Genomic DNA, 20766 nt, shown 5'->3' with positions numbered 1-20766 from the left:
AATTTTGTTTTGTAAGCGTTCGACTTTTTTCGTCTGTTTTTCGTTCATTTGTTTCTTCATTGTGAAATAATCGTCAAACAAATGTCGAAAAATCAGTACTACCATTTTTTACCTGCAGAAATTTGTCTAGTAGCCTGTGGTAGAAGAGAAAGGCATATGTGCTCTCTCTCTCCTCTCTCACTTTTAAATTTTTTTTGGGTTAAGGAACGCTTTGCAGGTTAAAAATGGTAACCTCAGGTAGGTGAAGGAACGCTAATATGTATTGATTTTGAACTTTGACAATGTACGAAAGTTTGCGTAATCACTCGTATATCACTAAACACCTTCAACAATCAGATGTATAGTGTATATTTTCAAAGTTTTCAATAACCATTCTTTTCTTTTCGACAACAGCTGATTTTTGTGATGAAATTAAAAATAAAACAAGTAAAAAAGTATCAGTCGGCTTTGTCGACAGAGATATACCCTCAGCATATTTGAATTGGAACTTTCATCTACGGACAGATCGAATGTATTTAGGGTCTTTTCAGAATTTTGTGGCATTTGGACATTTGAACTTGCCGACAAAAAAGTGGATTAGGATTAAAGGGAATGAACCGACATAGTGCATTACGGAAGTGGATCTTATTTTGAGAACCATATCTTTTCGATAGATATCGCGCCCACTAGTCATTTCAGTGGGTTATCGTACACCTGTTGGCCAGTATGCCAGGAAGCATAGACTTGTACACGGAAAACATAATATGGCTCTACATCATCGGTATAAATTTCCAAAGGATCGCCTAAGGAGAGGACCGATATGGGCCATTTTAAAAGTTAAACTAACTATGACAAAATATGACCAAGGCAAAATTTTGGACCAAATTGGTCTACATATGGTGCCACAGGGGGCTTTTACAACTTTCGGGCAGTTTTCCCAAGAAGTATGGACTTGACACTGAAAAAACTTTTACCGTTGTAATTGAGTCAGCGATTGCAAGTTGCGTCATCAGAAATCAAAGTCAGTCAGAGCTGGTCATAAAGTGAACTTATCCGAAATTTTGTGTGGGAGGTACCCGAAGGAATGGGCAAATATAGTCATATTCAAACCTGATCTATATCTGGTAGATATATTAGGATGCGTCAAATCCGTCCGTCCCTTCAAGAGTTATCGTACGCACAATTTTTCCCGAACATTTTGAATTTTTTGGGGCGGTACCTGAAGGAGTGAACCGATATGGCTTATCTTCGAACTTAAACTTAGTTTGGACAAAATATTATGAAGGCCAAATTTTGGATCGAATCGGCAGATCCGTTCGAGAGTTATCTTGCGCTCCACCACTACACACGGTGTCATAGGGGTTTTTGAACCTTTCAGGCTATTTTCTCAGGAAGTAGGGTTTTGCCCCTGATGAAACTTGTACCGCCGTATGGGGGGCCGTGAATACAAGTTGCTAAAACAAAAATCAAAGCGATTCGAGAGATGGCCCTAAACTGAACTTTTCCGAAATTTTGTGTGGGATGTACCCGAAGGAGTGGACCGATTGAGTCGATATTGAAACCTTATCTAAGTCTGGTAAAAGTTTCACGATGTGCAAAGTATGAACCAAATCAGTTACTCCCTTTAAGAGTTATCATGCGCACAACTTTCCGGAACATTTTCGAACTTTTTGTGTGGGAGGTACCGGAAGGAGTGGACCGATATAGCCCATCTTCGAACTTAAACTAAGTTTGGGCAAAATATTTACGAAAGCCAAAATTTGAACCGAATCGGTTCATCCCTTCGAGAGTTATCGTGCGCTCCAGCCACCAGACAGACAGACAGAGGGACACATTTCGTCCAAACATACTTGGGGTCTAAAACCATTATTTCGATGAGGCACATTTTGCCCGTATGAAAGTGTATATACCCTTCTTAGCCTAAAGGCTGAGGGTATAACGAGTAAACACTGAATTAAGCCGACATATTTTATACCCTAATTAAATACCTAATTGCAGCCATATCTTCCAAATGGGAAGGTAACGTTCGATTGAGTCTATATTAAAATGATGATATATATCGAAACATCCCTGCAGGGTTGCTTAACGCTCCAACGGGACTACGTACCAAATTTTAGCCATGTCGGAATGATAATGGGGCTAAAACCTTTCAAAATACGTTAAATCGGGGTGTACCATTCTATGGGGTATATATCAAAATTAGATGATGAGGCTTAATTCTTCAAAATACCAAAAATTGGGAGGAGCCGTTTTTGGAGGGTTTTTTAAAAACGTGGACAGATATAGTCCATTTTCAACACAAGGTGTAATAGGAACTTATGTAACAAATTATAAAGCTCTATCTTAAATATTGCGAGCTGTATCTTAGTTTTTACAGACAACAGACCACAACAATGATTTGGTAAAGTTTGGCATCGACTGGAAAATAATTGTGACCTGTTGAGCGATTTCGGAAATGTCTCATTATAGCACCTCTCTTATGGGGCTGAAATTTTTACCATAGGTTGTCCCTGGGATCCTGATTGCAAGGAAGTTCATACTTCCCGAGATATGGTCTTGGATATGGGGACAAAAACCGCCTTTGGTGATTTGGGGGAATTTCTTTTTAAGAACTTATCTTATACTTGCTTTGTTCCACAACTATAAGATCTACCATTTTGAAAATTAAATTTTAAATATAATATAAATAAATTTTTGCAGGTTCTGGAACAGAACAACTATCTCAACTGCAGTATACGCGGCAAGAATTTTACTACGACAACAAATTTGCCTTTTATGATATCGAAAACATAATAAAAAAATTATTAGATTGCATATCTGGTAAAAATGTCAAAAATAAACATACACATTCAATTTTCTTATTTTATTTCACTGTTTTTCATTTTGTTTGGCATTGCGCGCTTTATTCTTTTATTTTCTTTGCTTCATTATTCATTTTCTTAACGACGAAATGTGTCTGGTGGCCTGTGGTAGAAGAGAAAGTCGTTTTTGTTCTCTCTCTCTTAACAATGCTTCCAGTTTTGCCACTTTTTGGAGTAAAGCTAGAAAGAACACAGAAAAATTTATGATATAAAAAAATGTTTATGAACAATGTATAAAAACATTACCCATAACAGAAAAATGCTGCTAATTTAAAATCGCAATCAAGCAGGAAATTTGCAAATAATGGTATCAGAAACGATACTTATAGGTTCAGGGATCGCTTCCAGTTCAACTCCTTGTACATATAATTGTAAATAACGTCTAAATTGCGTATAAAAGTTTCAAACCTGTCACATAAAACATCATGTTATATAACGAAATCTAAACATTACAGTTTACCTAATATATTAAGTCTGTCTGGTTATCCTAAAATTTGTAACAATTTGTACCACTGAAAGTCGTCTGTTAACACAAAAGTCCAGCAAAACAGAGCGATCCAGAGAGAATTTCGACAGTTCTTGTACAGAGAGTTTGCAAATTCTTGCTGGACAAATTTCTTCTAGCAACCACTTGCAGCTCTTCTTTGTTCCTGAAAACAATCAGTCATCTGTTTTTAATTATTCGGTGATTTATGTTTCTCAAAATTAAAAACAATTTTATTGTGGAAATAGCAAGCCTAATTGTATTGTTTTCTTGGAGAACACAGTTGGCAAAGTGTAAAAATTCTTTTTTAGGCCATTTTATTTGTTTTACTTTTAAGAAAATATAAAATTTTTGCTTGCATTGTTCCTTTAATGGCGGACAAATTGTTCTGTTTTGGCAAGTCAGCTGATTGCTTGCGGGTTTTTCTAGGAAGGTGTCTGTTTACTTTTTACATTTTTCTTGCAAAAGACAAATATAAAATTTTAGAAGAAATTGGCACTGGTGCATTTGGCGTTATGCAAAGGTGTAGAGAACTTAAAACTGGTAATGTTTTCGCAGCTAAATTTAATCCCGTTTCACACTCAATTGAAAAAGACATGATTCGAAGAGAAATTGATGTACTGAATCAATTACATCATCAGAAGCTTATAAATTTACATGATGCCTTTGAGGATGACGATGAAATGGTTTTGATTTTGGAATTGTAAGTATTACGAACTTAAATATTTTTGAGTATTCTAATATATATATATGTATATATATTCTTTCAGTTTGTCCGGTGGAGAACTATTTTGAACGTATCACGGCGGATGATTACCAAATGTCTGAAGCGGAAGTTATACATTACATGCGACAAATTTGTGAAGGTATCAAATACATGCACGAAAAGAACATTGTCCACCTTGACATAAAACCTGAGAACATCATGTGTCAAACTCGTAAGAGTAATAATGTAAAATTAATAGACTTCGGTCTTGCCACCCGCCTTGATCCTAATGAAAAGGTAAAGATAACAACTGGAACTGCAGAATTTGCTGCTCCCGAAATAGTAAACCGTGAACCTGTTGGATTTTACACAGACATGTGGGCAACTGGAGTTTTAACTTACATTTTATTAAGTGGTCTATCGCCATTTGCTAAAGATAATGACGTAAATACTCTGAAAAATGTTAAATCATGTCAATGGGAGTTTGATGAAGAGGCTTTTAAATATATGTATATCGGATGAAGCTAAAGACTTTATTAGAAAATTGCTTGTAGCAAACAAGGAAAACGAATGACAGCACATGAATGTCTCCTTCACCCATGGCTAACTGGCGATCACGCTGATCGTAATAAACAAATTCAACGCTTCCGTTACCTTGCATTCCGCGATAAACTGAGAATGAGAAACTAGAATGCCGGTAATTACGTGATACCCATGGGAAGAATTTCGGAGTACTCATCATTGCGCAAACTTTTAATGGAGAAATATAAAATATGTGATGCAACATTTGATCGCAGACAGGCTGCTCCGCGATTCGTAATACGTCCCTCTTCACAATTTTGTTATGAAGGACAAAGTGTAAAGTTCTATTGTCGTTGTATTGCTACTGCCACTCCTACTTTGTCTTGGTCGCATAATTCCGAATTACGACAAAGCGTCAAATTCATGAAACGATACGTCGGCGATGACTACTATTTCATTATTAACCGGGTAAAACTAGAGGATCGCGGTGAATATATTATTCGAGCAGAAAATCACTACGGATCTAGAGAGGAAGTTGTTTTCCTCAACGTACCACCATTGCCTAAATAACAACCAAGATATGTTCATGAATCCACAGCAGTACGAAGACGCGAGCCACTTCCATATACATTCTGGCAGGAGGAGTCAGAATCAGTGCCATCTTTCCTGTTACGGCCACGTGTTATGCAATCACGTGATACCTGCAAATTACTTTGTTGTTTAAGCGGGAAACCCGTGGCCTCTGTCAAATGGTACAAGGATGGGCGAGAGCTTAGTAAATACGAATATTCCATGACTCATTCTGACGGCATAGTTACCCTTGAAATTATAGACTGCAGGCCGTCGGATTCAGGCAAATACACATGTAAAGCAACGAATTGTCATGGAGAAGATGAAACCGAGTGTGTAGTTATTGTTGAAGGCATTTAGCCCCTGAATCACTTTTTATATATGGATTGATGGTTCCATGTTTGATTAAAATTTATCTACGAAATTTGAAAATTTGCAATCAATAAAAGTGGAAATAAGCGTTCTATTTCATGAATTTGAAAATCCGTATAATTTTTTCAGACTTTATAAATTTCCTATATTTTAATTTATTATTTTGGTTATTGTATTATTATATCGGTAAATTAATTATTAGTATGATTAAACGCTTAGGTAAGAAAATCCCGTCGAACGATAAATAGCTTTTTTCCTTTACTTTTTTAATGGTAAAAATGGTAAAAGAGAAAAGTGTCAAAATTGCTCTCTCATTAATATTTTACCAGAAAAGTAAAGGAACGGAAAAATTGTAGATCTGTTGGCAATGTCAAAAAGAAACACAAAAAATCAAATTTCTTTTTTTATTTCACAGTTTTTAATTTTGTTTTGTTAGCGTTCGACTTTTTCGTCTGTTTTTCGTTCATTTGTTTCTTCATTGTGAAATAATCGTCAAACAAATGTCTAAAAATCAGTTCTACCATTTTTTACCTGCAGAAATTTGTCTAGTAGCCTGTGGTAGAAGAGAAAGGCATATGTGCTCTCTCTCCTCTCTCACTTTTAAAATTTTTTTGGGTTAAGGAACGCTTTGCAGGTTAAAAATGGTAACCTCAGGTAGGTGAAGGAACACAGCTAATATGTATTGATTTTGAACTTTGACAATGTACGAAAGTTTGCGTAATCACTCGTATATCACTAAACACCTTCAACAATCAGATGTATAGTGTATATTTTCAAAGTTTTCAATAACCATTCTTTTCTTTTCGACAACAGCTGATTTTTGTGATGAAATTAAAAATAAAACAAGTAAAAACGTATCAGTCGGCTTTGCCGACAGAGATATACCCTCAGCATATTTGAATTGGAACTTTCATCTACGGACAGATCGAATGTATTTAGGGTCTTTTCAGAATTTTGTGGCATTTGGACATTTGAACTTGCCGACAAAAAAGTGGATTAGGATTAAAGGGAATGAACCGACATAGTGCATTACGGAAGTGGATCTTATTTTGAGAACCATATCTTTTCGATAAATATCGCGCCCACTAGTCATTTCAGTGGGTTATCGTACACCTGTTGGCCAGTATGCCAGGAAGCATAGACTTGTACACGGAAAACATAATATGGCTCTACATCATCGGTATAAATTTCCAAAGGATCGCCTAAGGAGAGGACCGATATGGGCCATTTTAAAAGTTAAACTAAGTTTGGACAAAATATGACCAAGGCAAAATTGTGGACCAAATTGGTCTACATATGGTGCCACAGGGGGTTTTTACAACTTTCGGGCAGTTTTCCGAAGAAGTATGGACTTGCCACTGAAAAAACTTTTACCGTTGTAATTAAGTCAGCGATTGCAAGTTGCGTCATCAGAAATCAAAGTCAGTCAAGAGCTGGTCATAAAGTGAACTTATCCGAAATTTTGTGTGGGAGGTACCCGAAGGAATGGGCAAATATAGTCCATATTCAAACCTGATCTATATCTGGTAGCTATATTAGGATGCGTCAAATCCGTCCGTCCCTTCAAGAGTTATCGTACGCACAATTTTTCCCGAACATTTTTGAATTTTTGTGGGGGAGGTACCTGAAGGAGTGAACCGATATGGCTTATCTTCGAACTTAAACTTAGTTTGGACAAAATATTATGAAGGCCAAATTTTGGATCGAATCGGCAGATCCGTTCGAGAGTTATCTTGCGCTCCAACCACTACACACGGTGTCATAGGGGTTTTTGAACCTTTCAGGCTATTTTCTCAGGAAGTAGGGTTTTGCCCCTGATGAAACTTGTACCGCCGTATGGGGGGCCGTGAATACAAGTTGCTAAAACAAAAATCAAAGCGATTCGAGAGATGGCCCATTTTCAACACAAGGTGTAATAGGAACTTATGTAACAAATTATAAAGCTCTATCTTAAATATTGCGAGCTGTATCTTAGTTTTTACAGACAACAGACCACAACAATGAATTGGTAAAGTTTTGGCATCGACTGGAAAATAATTGTGACCTGTTGAGCGATTTCGGAAATGTCTCATTATAGCACCTCTCTTATGGGGCTGAAATTTTTACCATAGGTTGTCCCTGGGATCCTGATTGCAAGGAAGTTCATACTTCCCGAGATATAGGTCTTGGATATGGGGACAAAAACCGCCTTGGTGATTTGGGGAATTTCTTTTTAAGAACTTATCTTATACTTGCTTTGTTCCACAACTATAAGAATCTACCATTTTTGAAAATTTAAATTTTAAATATAATATAAATAAATTTTTGCAGGTTCTGGAACAGAACAACTATCTCAACTGCAGTATACGCGGCAAGAATTTTACTACGACAACAAATTTGCCTTTTATGATATCGAAAACATAATAAAAAAATTATTAGATTGCATATCTGGTAAAAATGTCAAAAATAAACATACACATTCAATTTTCTTATTTTATTTCACTGTTTTTCATTTTATTTGCCATTGCGCGCTTTATTCTTTTATTTTCTTTGCTTCATTATTCATTTTCTTAACGACGAAATGTGTCTGGTGGCCTGTGGTAGAAGAGAAAGTCGTTTTTGTTCTCTCTCTCTTAACAATGGCTTCCAGTTTTGCCACTTTTTGGAGTAAAAGAACTCTAAAGCTAGAAAGAACACAGAAAATTTATGATATAAAAAAATGTTTATGAACAATGTATAAAAACATTACCCATAACAGAAAAAATGCTGCTAATTTAAAATCGCAATCAAGCAGGAAATTTGCAAATAATGGTATCAGAAACGATACTTATAGGTTCAGGGATCGCTTCCAGTTCAACTCCTTGTACATATAATTGTAAATAACGTCTAAATTGCGTATAAAAGTTTCAAACCTGTCACATAAAACATCATGTTATATAACGAAATCTAAACATTACAGTTATATGCTTACCTAATATATTAAGTCTGTCTGGTTATCCTAAAATTTGTAACAATTTGTACCACTGAAAGTCGTCTGTTAACACAAAAGTCCAGCAAAACAGAGCGATCCGAGAGAGACATTTCGACAGTTCTTGTACAGAGAGTTTGCAAATTCTTGCTGGACAAATTTCTTCTAGCAACCACTTGCAGCTCTTCTTGTTCCTGAAAACAATCAGTCATCTGTTTTTAATTATTCGGTGATTTATGTTTCTCAAAATTAAAAACAATTTTATTGTGGAAATAGCAAGCCTAATTGTATTGTTTTCTTGGAGAACACAGTTGCAAAGTGTAAAAATTCTTTTTTAGGCCATTTTATTTGTTTTACTTTAAGGAAAATATAAAATTTTTGCTTGCATTGGTTCCTTTAATGGCGGACAAATTGTTCTGTTTTGGCAAGTCAGCTGATTGCTTGCGGGTTTTTCCTGGGAAGGTGTCTGTTTACTTTTTACATTTTTCTTGCAAAAGACAAATATAAAATTTTAGAAGAAATTGGCACTGGTGCATTTGGCGTTATGCAAAGGTGTAGAGAACTTAAAACTGGTAATGTTTTCGCAGCTAAATTTATTCCCGTTTCACACTCAATTGAAAAAGACATGATTCGAAGAGAAATTGATGTAATGAATCAATTACATCATCAGCAGCTTATAAATTTACATGTTGCCTTTGAGGATGACGATGAAATGGTTTTGATTTTGGAATTGTAAGTATTACGAACTTAAATATATTTTGAGTATTCTAATATATATATACAGTCAGGGACAAAAGTTTACATACACCCCCTAAATCTCGAGTATTAGGGTTAGTAGTGATTTTTATGAAATTCCAACTATGCAGTTTTATTTCTTCTTACTAATAAACAATATTTAATAGAACAAAAGTATATTCCATAATACAAATAACGGTAAATTTTACAAAAACCTAAAAATTATGGGGACAAAAGTTTACATACACCCAAGGATATATGGGTATTACCGTGCAATTTATGGAATTAACAGCAAAATGTATACATTTTATTGTTTTGGCGAATGCCTCTGGGTGTCTGAGATATATTTTAGAAAAAAGAAAATAATTTTTGGTGGTCAAATGCCGTTATTTAAGGTCAAACTTCTTGTATAGCTTGTTAAAGCTTACCCTTGCTCGAAAAAGGGCCCATTATGGGTGCTCAATTAATTCACGTAATTTTATAGCTCATACTTCAACCTTTCCAAAATGGTGCCATTTGTTATAATACCTTCACTGGGTCCAGAGATATTGACCTTAGAATGAGAGAAAAAATTAAAATTTAGAAGAAAATGTTGTTCCCATTCCCTAGATTTGAACCTGTCCATAGGAGAAAGTCTTAAATCCCCGGCCGAAGGCCGGCTACTTAGAGAAAAATTATACTTTAAAAGAAAATGTTGTTCCCATTCCCTAGATTTGAACCTGTCCATAGGAGAAAGTCTTAAATCCCCGGCCGAAGGCCGGCTACTTAGAGAAAATTTATAATTTAAAAGAAAATGTTGTTCCCATTCCCTAGATTTGAACCTGTCCATAGGAGAAAGTCTTAAATCCCCGGCCGAAGGCCGGCTACTTAGAGAAAATGTATAATTTAAAAGAAAATGTTGTTCCCATTCCCTAGATTTGAACCTGTCCATAGGAGAAAGTCTTAAATCCCCGGCCGAAGGCCGGCTACTTAGAAAAAAATTTACTTAAAAAAAGTGATGAATTTAGAAAAACTCTGGACCCAGTGAAGGTATTATAACAAATGGCACCATTTTGGAAAGGTTGAAGTATGAGCTATAAAATTACGTGAATTAATTGAGCAAACATAATGGGCCCTTTTTCGACTTTTTGAGGGTTTTATGAAAAAACCCGGGTCCAAAAAGAGGTATTTTGGTTATAACTTCTGAACCCCTGGAGATAACCCCATCATATGACCACTTGTTGGATAGGTAGTTTCATAAGCTTTCCAACGAATCGGTTCAGTAGAACCGGGTCTATCGGGTACCGGGTACCCGGACTTTCGGGTCGAATAACCGGGTAACCGGGTCCGTCCCCCAAGAAAATTTTATATTCCCGTAATCAGCGTAAAAATACCTACCTCTGGAAAAAATTTCAAAAAATCGGAGAGTTTTTACTAAACTAGATTTGTTCCAAATGTATAAATTTTGCTGTTAATTCCATAAATTGCACGGTAATACGCATATTTCCTTGGGGTGTATGTAAACTTTTGTCTCCATCATTTTTAGGTTTTTGTAAAATTTACAGTTATTTGTATTATGGAATATACTTTTGTTCTATTAAATATTGTTTATTAGTGAGAAGAAATACAACTGCATACTTGGAATTTCATAAAAATCACTACTAACCCTAATACCCGAGATTTAGGGGGTGTATGTAAATTTTTGTCCCTGACTGTATATATATTCTTTCAGTTTGTCCGGTGGAGAACTATTTGAACGTATCACGGCGGATGATTACCAAATGTCTGAAGCGGAAGTTATACATTACATGCGACAAATTTGTGAAGGTATCAAATACATGCACGAAAAGAACATTGTCCACCTTGACATAATACCTGAGAACATCATGTGTCAAACTCGTAAGAGTAATAATGTAAAATTAATAGACTTCGGTCTTGCCACCCGCCTTGATCCTAATGAAAAGGTAAAGATAACAACTGGAACTGCAGAATTTGCTGCTCCCGAAATAGTAAACCGTGAACCTGTTGGATTTTACACAGACATGTGGGCAACTGGAGTTTTAACTTACATTTTATTAAGTGGTCTATCGCCATTTGCTGGAGATAATGACGTAAATACTCTGAAAAATGTTAAATCATGTCAATGGGAGTTTGATGAAGAGGCTTTTAAATATATGTATATCGGATGAAGCTAAAGACTTTATTAGAAAATTGCTTGTAGCAAACAAGGAAAACGAATGACAGCACATGAATGTCTCCTTCACCCATGGCTAACTGCCGATCACGCTGATCGTAATAAACAAATTCAACGCTTCCGTTACCTTGCATTCCGCGATAAACTGAGAATGAGAAACTAGAATGCCGGTAATTACGTGATACCCATGGGAAGAATTTCGGAGTACTCATCATTGCGCAAACTTTTAATGGAGAAATATAAAATATGTGATGCAACATTTGATCGCAGACAGGCTGCTCCGCGATTCGTAATACGTCCCTCTTCACAATTTTGTTATGAAGGACAAAGTGTAAAGTTCTATTGTCGTTGTATTGCTACTGCCACTCCTACTTTGTCTTGGTCGCATAATTCCGAATTACGACAAAGCGTCAAATTCATGAAACGATACGTCGGCGATGACTACTATTTCATTATTAACCGGGTAAAACTAGAGGATCGCGGTGAATATATTATTCGAGCAGAAAATCACTACGGATCTAGAGAGGAAGTTGTTTTCCTCAACGTACCACCATTGCCTAAATAACAACCAAGATATGTTCATGAATCCACAGCAGTACGAAGACGCGAGCCACTTCCATATACATTCTGGCAGGAGGAGTCAGAATCAGTGCCATCTTTCACATTCCTGTTACGGCCACGTGTTATGCAATCACGTGATACCTGCAAATTACTTTGTTGTTTAAGCGGGAAACCCGTGGCCTCTGTCAAATGGTACAAGGATGGGCGAGAGCTTAGTAAATACGAATATTCCATGACTCATTCTGACTGCGTAGTTACCCTTGAAATTATAGACTGCAGGCCGTCGGATTCAGGCAAATACACATGTAAAGCAACGAATTGTCATGGAGAAGATGAAACCGAGTGTGTAGTTATTGTTGAAGGCATTTAGCCCCTGAATCACTTTTTATACCCTATACCACAATGTGGAAAAGGGTATAATAAGTTTGTTTTCCCAAAAATTCATGTAACGCCGCGAAATATTCGTCGTAGACCCCTCATGTGGTATACCAAACTTCATATCTCGACGAGATAAAGCGATTTAGCGATGTGTGTCCGTCCGTCTGTCCGTCCATTAAAAATTGTAATCAAGCTAGAGGCCGCAATTATGGACCGATTGTCACGAAATTTAGTATGGAGGTCGGGTTTGGACCAGAATAGAACTGATTAGTTTTTGGCGATGATCGTGAAATGTTAAAGGGATGAAATGGACCAAAAACAAAATTTTTGCTCGATTTTGTAGCCGCTCTGTAGGTCGCAATAATAGTCCGATCGGCGCGAAATTTTAAACGTAGTTTTGGTTTGAGATGAAGAAGTTGCGTGCAAGTCAACGGTATGATCGGATAATATTTAGCGGGTTAAATTGATCAAAACTTTTGTGTGAAAATTGGTAAAATTTCTAATGCACATCTTATAACAGCTAGCCCGGAAAGCTAGTGCACAGGGATAGTGGTATAGGGTATCACATGGTCGGCCCCGTCCGACTATAGTCTGTTCTTACTTGTTATATATGGATTGATGGTTCCATGTTTGATTAAAATTTATCTACGAAATTTGAAAATTTGCAATCAATAAAAGTGGAAATAAGCGTTCTATTTCATGAATTTGAAAATCCGTATAATTTTTTCAGACTTTATAAATTTCCTATATTTTAATTTATTATTTTGGTTATTGTATTATTATATCGGTAAATTAATTATTAGTATGATTAAACGCTTAGGTAAGAAAATCCCGTCGAACGATAAATAGCTTTTTTCCTTTACTTTTTTAATGGTAAAAATGGTAAAAGAGAAAAGTGTCAAAATTGCTCTCTCATTAATATTTTACCAGAAAAGTAAAGGAACGGAAAAATTGTAGATCTGTTGGCAATGTCAAAAAGAAACACAAAAAATCAAATTTCTTTTTTTATTTCACAGTTTTTAATTTTGTTTTGTTAGCGTTCGACTTTTTCGTCTGTTTTTCGTTCATTTGTTTCTTCATTGTGAAATAATCGTCAAACAAATGTCTAAAAATCAGTTCTACCATTTTTTACCTGCAGAAATTTTTCTAGTAGCCTGTGGTAGAAGAGAAAGGCATATGTGCTCTCTCTCCTCTCTCACTTTTAAAATTTTTTTGGGTTAAGGAACGCTTTGCAGGTTAAAAATGGTAACCTCAGGTAGGTGAAGGAACACAGCTAATATGTATTGATTTTGAACTTTGACAATGTACGAAAGTTTGCGTAATCACTCGTATATCACTAAACACCTTCAACAATCAGATGTATAGTGTATATTTTCAAAGTTTTCAATAACCATTCTTTTCTTTTCGACAACAGCTGATTTTTGTGATGAAATTAAAAATAAAACAAGTAAAAAAGTATCAGTCGGCTTTGCCGACAGAGATATACCCTCAGCATATTTGAATTGGAACTTTCATCTACGGACAGATCGAATGTATTTAGGGTCTTTTCAGAATTTTGTGGCATTTGGACATTTGAACTTGCCGACAAAAAAGTGGATTAGGATTAAAGGGAATGAACAGACATAGTGCATTACGGAAGTGGATCTTATTTTGAGAACCATATCTTTTCGATAAATATCGCGCCCACTAGTCATTTCAGTGGGTTATCGTACACCTGTTGGCCAGTATGCCAGGAAGCATAGACTTGTACACGGAAAACATAATATGGCTCTACATCATCGGTATAAATTTCCAAAGGATCGCCTAAGGAGAGGACCGATATGGGCCATTTTAAAAGTTAAACTAAGTTTGGACAAAATATGACCAAGGCAAAATTTTGGACCAAATTGGTCTACATATGGTGCCACAGGGGGTTTTTACAACTTTCGGGCAGTTTTCCCAAGAAGTATGGACTTGCCACTGAAAAAACTTTTACCGTTGTAATTAAGTCAGCGATTGCAAGTTGCGTCATCAGAAATCAAAGTCAGTCAAGAGCTGGTCATAAAGTGAACTTATCCGAAATTTTGTGTGGGAGGTACCCGAAGGAATGGGCAAATATAGTCCATATTCAAACCTGATCTATATCTGGTAGCTATATTAGGATGCGTCAAATCCGTCCGTCCCTTCAAGAGTTATCGTACGCACAATTTTTCCCGAACATTTTTGAATTTTTGTGGGGGAGGTACCTGAAGGAGTGAACCGATATGGCTTATCTTCGAACTTAAACTTAGTTTGGACAAAATATTATGAAGGCCAAATTTTGGATCGAATCGGCAGATCCGTTCGAGAGTTATCTTGCGCTCCAACCACTACACACGGTGTCATAGGGGTTTTTGAACCTTTCAGGCTATTTTCTCAGGAAGTAGGGTTTTGCCCCTGATGAAACTTGTACCGCCGTATGGGGGGCCGTGAATACAAGTTGCTAAAACAAAACTCAAAGCGATTCGAGAGATGGCCCTAAACTGAACTTTTCCGAATCTTTTTGTGTGGGATGTACCCGAAGGAGTGGACCGATTGAGTCGATATTGAAACCTTATCTAAGTCTGGTAAAAGTTTCACGATGTGCAAAGTATGAACCAAATCAGTTACTCCCTTTAAGAGTTATCATGCGCACAAACTTTCGGAACATTTTCGAACTTTTGTGTGGGAGGTACCGGAAGGAGTGGACCGATATAGCCCATCTTCGAACTTAAACTAAGTTTGGGCAAAATATTACGAAAGCCAAAATTTGAACCGAATCGGTTCATCCCTTCGAGAGTTATCGTGCGCTCCAGCCAGCCAGACAGACAAACAGACGGACGGACATTACTCAATCGACTCCAAATTGTCTGAAACACATTCGTCCAAACATACTTGGGGTCTAAAACCATTATTTCGATGAGGCACATTTTGCCCGTATGAAAGTGTATATACCCTTCATAGCCTAAAGGCTGAGGGTATAACGAGTAAACACTGAATTAAGCCGACATATTTTATACCCTAATTAAATACCTAATTGCAGCCATATCTTCCAAATGGGAAGGTAACGTTCGATTGAGTCTATATTAAAATGATGATATATATCGAAACATCCCTGCAGGGTTGCTTAACGCTCCAACGGGACTACGTACCAAATTTTAGCCATGTCGGAATGATAATGGGGCTAAAACTTTCAAAATACGTTAAATCGGGGTGTACCATTCTATGGGGTATATATCAAAATTAGATGATGAGGCTTAATTCTTCAAAATACCAAAAATTGGGAGGAGCCGTTTTTGGAGGGTTTTTTAAAAACGTGGACAGATATAGTCCATTTTCAACACAAGGTGTAATAGGAACTTATGTAACAAATTATAAAGCTCTATCTTAATATTGCGAGCTGTATCTTAGTTTTTACAGACAACAGACCACAACAATGAATTGGTAAAGTTTTGGCATCGACTGGAAAATAATTGTGACCTGTTGAGCGATTTCGGAAATGTCTCATTATAGCACCTCTCTTATGGGGCTGAAATTTTTACCATAGGTTGTCCCTGGGATCCTGATTGCAAGGAAGTTCATACTTCCCGAGATATAGGTCTTGGATATGGGGACAAAAACCGCCTTGGTGATTTGGGGAATTTCTTTTTAAGAACTTATCTTATACTTGCTTTGTTCCACAACTATAAGAATCTACCATTTTTGAAAATTTAAATTTTAAATATAATATAAATAAATTTTTGCAGGTTCTGGAACAGAACAACTATCTCAACTGCAGTATACGCGGCAAGAATTTTACTACGACAACAAATTTGCCTTTTATGATATCGAAAACATAATAAAAAAATTATTAGATTGCATATCTGGTAAAAATGTCAAAAATAAACATACACATTCAATTTTCTTATTTTATTTCACTGTTTTTCATTTTGTTTGGCATTGCGCGCTTTATTCTTTTATTTTCTTTGCTTCATTATTCATTTTCTTAACGACGAAATGTGTCTGGTGGCCTGTGGTAGAAGAGAAAGTCGTTTTTGTTCTCTCTCTCTTAACAATGGCTTCCAGTTTTGCCACTTTTTGGAGTAAAAGAACACTAAAGCTAGAAAGAACACAGAAAATTTATGATATAAAAAAATGTTTATGAAACAATGTATAAAAACATTACCCATAACAGAAAAAATGCTGCTAATTTAAAATCGCAATCAAGGAGGAAATTTGCAAATAATGGTATCAGAAACGATACTTATAGGTTCAGGGATCGCTTCCAGTTCAACTCCTTGTACATATAATTGTAAATAACGTCTAAATTGCGTATAAAAGTTTCAAACCTGTCACATAAAACATCATGTTATATAACGAAATCTAAACATTACAGTTATATGCTTACCTAATATATTAAGTCTGTCTGGTTATCCTAAAATTTGTAACAATTTGTACCACTGAAAGTCGTCTGTTAACACAAAAGTCCAGCAAAACAGAGCGATCCGAGAGAGACATTTCGACAGTTCTTGTACAGAGAGTTTGCAAATTCTTGCTGGACAAATTTCTTCTAGCAACCACTTGCAGCTCTTCTTGTTCCTGAAAACAATCAGTCATCTGTTTTTAATTATTCGGTGATTTATGTTTCTCAAAATTAAAAACAATTTTATTGTGGAAATAGCAAGCCTAATTGTATTGTTTTCTTGGAGAACACAGTTGCAAAGTGTAAAAATTCTTTTTTAGGCCATTTTATTTGTTTTACTTTTAAGAAAATATAAAATTTTTGCTTGCATTGGTTCCTTTAATGGCGGACAAATTGTTCTGTTTTGGCAAGTCAGCTGATTGCTTGCGGGTTTTTCCTAGGAAGGGTTCTGTTTACTTTATACATTTTTCTTGCAAAAGACAAATATAAAATTTTAGAAGAAATTGGCACTGGTGCCTTTGGCGTTGTGCACAGGTGTAGAGAACTTAAAACTGGTAATGTTTTCGCAGCTAAATTTATTCCCATTTCACACTCAATTGAAAAAGACATGATTCGAAGAGAAATTGATGTAATGAATCAATTACATCATCAGAAGCTTATAAATTTACATGATGCCTTTGAGGATGACGATGAAATGGTTTTGATTTTGGAATTGTAAGTATTACGAACTTGCAATATGACACTAATTTTGTTCTTCTTTTAAAGTGCAATACCTAAAAACGCAAAGAATTGAGCAAGGGTAAGCTTTAACAAGCTATACAAGAAGTTTGACCTTAAATAACTGCATTTGACCCCCAAAAATTATTTTCTTTTTTCTAAAATATATCTCAGACACCCAGAGGCATTCGCCAAAACAATAAAATGTATAAATTTTGCTGTTAATTCCATAAATTGCACGGTAATACCCATATATCCTTGGGTGTATGTAAACTTTTGTCCCCATAATTTTTAGGTTTTTGTAAAATTTACCGTTATTTGTATTATGGAATATACTTTTGTTCTATTAAATATTGTTTATTAGTAAGAAGAAATACAACTGCATAGTTGGAATTTCATAAAAATCACTACTAACCCTAATACTCGAGATTTAGGGGGTGTATGTAAATTTTTGTCCCTGACTGTATATATATTCTTTCAGTTTGTCCGGTGGAGAATTATTTGAACGTATCACGGCGGATGATTACCAAATGTCTGAAGCGGAAGTTATACATTACATGCGACAAATTTGTGAAGGTATCAAATACATGCACGAAAAGAACATTGTCCACCTTGACATAAAACCTGAGAACATCATGTGTCAAACTCGTAAGAGTAATAATGTAAAATTAATAGACTTCGGTCTTGCCACCCGCCTTGATCCTAATGAAAAGGTAAAGATAACAACTGGAACTGCAGAATTTGCTGCTCCCGAAATAGTAAACCGTGAACCTGTTGGATTTTACACAGACATGTGGGCAACTGGAGTTTTAACTTACATTTTATTAAGTGGTCTATCGCCATTTGCTGGAGATAATGACGTAAATACTCTGAAAAATGTTAAATCATGTCAATGGGAGTTTGATGAAGAGGCTTTTAAATATATGTATATCGGATGAAGCTAAAGACTTTATTAGAAAATTGCTTGTAGCAAACAAGGAAAACGAATGACAGCACATGAATGTCTCCTTCACCCATGGCTAACTGCCGATCACGCTGATCGTAATAAACAAATTCAACGCTTCCGTTACCTTGCATTCCGCGATAAACTGAGAATGAGAAACTAGAATGCCGGTAATTACGTTATACCCATGGGAAGAATTTCGGAGTACTCATCATTGCGCAAACTTTTAATGGAGAAATATAAAATATGTGATACAACATTTGATCGCAGACAGGCTGCTCCGCGATTCGTAATACGTATCTTCACAATTTTGTTATGAAGGACAAAGTGTAAAGTTCTATTGTCGTTGTATTGCTACTGCCACTCCTACTTTGTCTTGGTCGCATAATTCCGAATTACGACAAAGCGTCAAATTCATGAAACGATACGTCGGCGATGACTACTATTTCATTATTAACCGGGTAAAACTAGAGGATCGCGGTGAATATATTATTCGAGCAGAAAATCACTACGGATCTAGAGAGGAAGTTGTTTTCCTCAACGTACCACCATTGCCTAAATAACAACCAAGATATGTTCATGAATCCACAGCAGTACGAAGACGCGAGCCACTTCCATATACATTCTGGCAGGAGGAGTCAGAATCAGTGTCATCTTTCACATTCCTGTTACGGCCACGTGTTATGCAATCACGTGATACCTGCAAATTACTTTGTTGTTTAAGCGGGAAACACGTGGCCTCTGTCAAATGGTACAAGGATGGGCGAGAGCTTAGTAAATACGAATATTCCATGACTCATTCTGACTGCGTAGTTACCCTTGAAATTATAGACTGCAGGCCGTCGGATTCAGGCAAATACACATGTAAAGCAACGAATTGTCATGGAGAAGATGAAACCGAGTGTGTAGTTATTGTTGAAGGCATTTAGCCCCTGAATCACTTTTTATATATGGATTGATGGTTCCATGTTTGATTAAAATTTATCTACGAAATTTGAAAATTTGCAATCAATAAAAGTGGAAATAAGCGTTCTATTTCATGAATTTGAAAATCCGTATAATTTTTTCAGACTTTATAAATTTCATATTTTTTTATTTATTATTTTGGTTATTGTATTATTATATCGGTAAATTAATTATTAGTATGATTAAACACTTAGGTAAGAAAATCCCGTCGAACGATAAATAGCTTTTTTCCTTTACTTTTTTAATGGTAAAAATGGTAAAAGAGAAAAGTGTCAAAATTGCTCTCTCATTAATATTTTACCAGAAAAGTAAAGGAACGGAAAAATTGTAGATCTGTTGGCAATGTCAAAAAGAAACACAAAAAATCAAATTTCTTTTTTTATTTCACAGTTTTTAATTTTGTTTTGTTAGCGTTCGACTTTTTCGTTCATTTGTTTCTTCATTGTGAAATAATCGTCAAACAAATGTCGAAAAATCAGTTCTACCATTTTTTACAGGCAGAAATTTGTCTAGTAGCCTGTGGTAGAAGAGAAAGGCATATGTTCCCTCTCCTCTCTCACTTTTAAAATTTTTTTGGGGTTAAGGAACGCTTTGCAGGTTAAAAATGGTTACCTCAGGTAGGTAAAGGAACACAGCTAATATGTATTGATTTTGAACTTTGACAATGTACGAAAGTTTGCGTAATCACTCTTATATCACTAAACACCTTCAACAATCAGATGTATAGTGTATATTTTCAAAGTTTTCAATAACCATTCTTTTCTTTTCGACAACAGCTGATTTTTGTGATGAAATTAAAAATAAAACAAGTAAAAAAGTATCAGTCGGCTTTGCCGACAGAGATATACCCTCAGCATATTTGAATTGGAACTTTCATCTACGGACAGATCGAATGTATTTAGGGCAGAGTTCGAAAATAAACAGTACACTAACATAGTGTACCGCTCCGAGTACAGTATCACTAAAATATTTTTGGCGTTAGTGTTCCGGAACACAAACACTAAAAAATATTTTAGTGATACTGTTCCGGAGCACAACGATAAACGTAGTGTACCACATTTTGGTACACTAAAAACGTTGGGTACCGCAGTCGGAACACTAAAAATCGTAGTGTTCCGCAGTCGGAGCACTAAAAATCGTAGTGCTCCGCAGTCGGAACACTAAAAAATCGTAGTGTTCCGCAGTCGGAGCACTAAAAAATCGTTGTGTACCACATGTCGGAACACCAAAAAATAACGTAATGATAATGTACCACACACGAGTTTATTATGACTTGCGAGGATAATTAAATATTTATAATTTTTGAGATATGTACAAATTAAGACATAAAAACTCAGATACACCTCTTAATTCCATGTATGTATACGTATTAATTAATAACGTTGGGAACTTACGTAGAATATATGAAAAACATTGATTCGGTTGTTGTACAATGGCGCACTACAAATTGTAG

The 20766-nt window shown here is 35.8% G+C and overlaps 3 pseudogenes; all 3 read left to right on the top strand.

Annotated features, from left to right (window-relative positions):
* The first annotated feature begins 224 nt into the window (after positions 1–224).
* Positions 225–4823, top strand: LOC141404036 (myosin light chain kinase family member 4-like; annotated as a pseudogene).
* LOC141403984 (myosin light chain kinase family member 4-like) lies at positions 4745–11512 on the top strand (annotated as a pseudogene).
* A 24-nt stretch (positions 11513–11536) lies between these two features.
* On the top strand, positions 11537–18910 carry LOC141403912 (myosin light chain kinase, smooth muscle-like; annotated as a pseudogene).
* The last annotated feature ends 1856 nt before the right edge of the window (positions 18911–20766 follow it).

The sequence above is a fragment of the Musca autumnalis genome, unplaced genomic scaffold, assembly GCF_047663935.1.
Source record: "Musca autumnalis isolate F117 unplaced genomic scaffold, ASM4766393v1 scaffold_1, whole genome shotgun sequence".
Lineage (NCBI taxonomy): Eukaryota > Metazoa > Arthropoda > Insecta > Diptera > Muscidae > Musca > Musca autumnalis.
The sequence above is the reverse complement of the archived record's forward strand: the minus strand, read 5'-3'. Positions and strand labels throughout refer to the sequence as shown.